Source organism: Limulus polyphemus, unplaced genomic scaffold (genome assembly GCF_000517525.1).
Source record: "Limulus polyphemus unplaced genomic scaffold, Limulus_polyphemus-2.1.2 Scaffold5450, whole genome shotgun sequence".
NCBI lineage: Eukaryota > Metazoa > Arthropoda > Merostomata > Xiphosura > Limulidae > Limulus > Limulus polyphemus.
Window position 1 is genome coordinate 16,698 of NW_013671060.1, and position 3,890 is coordinate 20,587.

Here is a 3,890-nt window from a genome sequence, read left to right on the forward strand (position 1 = left end):
CATAAATAATTAATAATTTAAAAAGCTCTACAGAATTACTATCACATTAATAATTAATAATTAAAAAGCACGACAGAATTACTATCACATAAATAATTAATGATCTAAAAAGTACGACAGAATTACTATCACATAAATAATTAATAATTTAAAAAGCTCTACAGAATTACTATCACATTAATAATTAATAATTTAAAAAGCACGACAGTATTACTATCACATTAATGATCTTCACACTATCATATATATCCTAAGATCACTTTACGGGAGGTTTATCTGTTCTGTTTACGAGAGGAAATATCATAGAAGTGAGTGCATAGAGAAAATACTTTTCTAGATCAGCATATTAGACAAATATTGTGTAAACGTTCTCATTTTTAATACATAAAATTCCTCAAATATTTAAGACACAAAATATATATTTTTTCTACTTTGGATTACTAATATCTACTATGCAGTAAATTAGGTTTCACGTGTTTCTGCTATTGGTATCCCAAACACAATTTTGTTGGGCACATATTATTTATTAATATTTGGCAAATTAATTTAATAATTTTAGTTGAATATAAAAAAATCACTTTTTGATAATAAAAAAGTTAAATCATTGGAAAATGTCTTGGTACAATCCAAAGCTTTTTTCTTTGATACAAAGTCATGACCCGGCGCTTGCGATGAACCTGAACTTAAACGTTGCTGTGACGTCACAGTCCCCTAGTAGGTAAGGCATCATTAGTTTTATTAAATGGATTTTAAGTAGCCAGTTGAAGTAGGAAGATAGTTAAATCATACGAAAGAGCTCCTACTGGTGATAAAGGAAAGCTCAGTTTTTAAATCGGACCTTTCTGCTTAATATTCAAAAAATAAAAAGGATAAATAGATCAATAAAATGTATCATTTACAAGGTTTCATTAATTGTACTTGGGTTAACTTATCATTTACAAGCTTTCATTAATTGTACTTGGGTTAACATATCATTTACAAGGTTTCATTAATTGTAATTGGGTTAACGTATCATTTACAAGGTTTGATTAATTGTAATTGTGTTAACGTATCATTTACAAGGTTTCATTAATTGTAATTGGGTTAACGTATCATTTACAAGGTTTGATTAGTTGTAATTGTGTTAACGTATCATTTACAAGGTTTGATTAATTGTAATTGGGTTAACGTATCATTTACAAGGTTTGATTAATTGTAATTGGGTTAACGTATCATTTACAAGGTTTGATTAGTTGTAATTGTGTTAACGTATCATTTACAAGGTTTGATTAATTGTAATTGTGTTAACGTATCATTTACAAGGTTTGATTAATTGTAATTGGGTTAACGTATCATTTACAAGGTTTGATTAATTGTAATTGGGTTAACGTATCATTTACAAGGTTTGATTAATTGTACTTGGGTTAACGTATCATTTACAAGGTTTCATTAATTGTACTTGGGTTAACGTATCATTTACAAGGTTTCATTAATTGTAATTGGGTTAAATTAAATGCTCTTCGTCCCCAATAATTTCTTGTTTTGTCATTGACGACGTTTGCGTTTTGAGATAATCAATTTGTATTTGGTTTTCTAATTCAGATCAAAACCAAAACCAAAAAAGGGATATCAAAATTTATTCCGAGGTAAACTTTTAGAATTGTGTATGGATTGAACAAGCCGCCGGCAGTTTCCTGTCAACATAGAAAGTTGTGTTTAAGTATATATGCTTGTTCTCTATTATAAACTGTATTGAGTAAAATTTACTTAAAATATCATAGTAGTGGTAAGTCTTTTGTATGATTATTATTTTCATTATTCAACCGTTTAAGTTTTTTTTTCTGTATAATGCACACATAATAAAAATGATTTCTACAAAAGTGTTGTTTTTTTCCTGTAAGTTTTGGCATAAAGTCTATGTATAAATCTACAATACACACATATAATTCTGGGTACATGTAACCTATTTTAGGGTATTTGCATAATGGAACTGTAACCAGTGATGGAAATGCGGGTACACGCCGTGTACCTAGTTCTCAGTTTGCATTTTTTTCCCCATTGTTTAAGTTTAGTACCACTGAAGATGTTTATTAACCCTATCGTCACGGGTCAAAGGCCATGTCATCGCTTTGTTGACTTACATTCAAAATTTGATTGAACTATTATTTTAAGAATTTATGTCAATAAGTTTGATATGAAATTGTAGAATATAATTCAAATTTTAGTACTATACATTAGTTAATTTCTAATTTAAAAGTAGATATTATAAGAACACACCTAAATATCGATTTTTGAGTGTCACGTGGTATGTTGAATGAAGCATTGATTCAAATTAGAGGTTTGTGATGTTCAAATACAAAGTCTATAGTTTATTACAAATTAGGAACTCAAATTATCGATATTAACAAGCTAGAATCTAAAATAAGAACCTCTTATTTTTATTTTGTTTTTTTATACCTATTACCCCACTGCTCCTTCTAAGCGTGAATCTAGTTCTCAAAAACCCATTTCCTTTCTCGACTGTAACATGTATTTTCTTCAACAATTATATTTCTTTACGCGATGACTATACTTATTAATATTCGTACGTCTCTATGTTCGTTTGTTAATTTCCCGTATATAAATTCTTCCCGGGGAACTTCAGAGATACAAGTCCGTTCTTAAATAAAACTAGTTTATTCTTTCTCAATTCAACTTTGTAATACACTTAATTTCCACAGTCACTTTAAACGCACGCTATAATTCACAATGATTCATGCGCTTACTTACGGTCACTACCGCGCTTGATTCAACTGTCCGTCTTTATCTCTGCCTGTCTGCAATTCAATTCCGATTAATTTGTCTCACCTTATCCGGTGCACCTATATACAGGAATAGAGGGCGCCTAGCGCATACTGGATTATTCGTGATGTTCCCCGATCCTTCTAGAATATCGTGACGTGTTACCAGCGTCACGTGACTACCGCTGTCGTAACAATATATAAACGAAGCCCATTGTGGCAATATATGCCTAAAGTCAGGGATAATGTAGAAGTTTTTTTATTAAGTTTAGCATAGCACAAAATACAGCTACAATAGTTCCCTATTTATAGCCCTGGGAAGGTTTTCTAGAAAGTTCAGATTACGTAACAATATAATTTAAGTGTTTACGTACACACACATATTGTTGATTCTTACTCTCAAGAATCTTCTATAACTTATGGAGAATGAGTGGGAGTTTCGCAATACATATTTAACACTACAAGCTATGCGTGTTTTTAAATATAAACTTAATCTAAACAACGTTTATATTAAAATAAATATATAATAACAAATTTGTTACAATGAGTAGTATTTATTAACATTGTTTGGCTCTTGTAGGTAGTGTGAGTCTACCGAAAATTGCCCACTTTGGGGAAATGTGTGTAACAGCTATTTCAGATGAAAAATATTCATATACTCATATGGATGCACTTGAGGCCTCAGGACCATCTATAAAAAGACCTGCAACAAGTCATACCTTAGACGTGCTAAACAAAATATAGTGTCGTATAATAGGTGAAGATCCACGACGTAAAGATCAGCAACAACAGTACTCAAGACAATATAGATAAATCTCTGACTGAATAAGCAACACGTGCACATGACTGGCTTCCGTTTAACCGCTACATACTTCAAACAGTTTAAGAATAAAAATAATATTCATTTTATTACATACGGAGATACTGGTAAAGTTGTCGGATTCATTGCTTGTGGATTTGTGTGCGATCGACTGTTGGAATTCTGGAAAGCCAGCAGAGAGGAGTGGTATGTTATGGCCATAAAAGACTTATGTCGGAGCCTTTTACAGTAGAAACGTTTATTTTTGTTTTTTGAATTTCGCGCAAAGCTACACGAGGGCTATCTGCGCTAGCCGTCTCTAATTTAGCAGT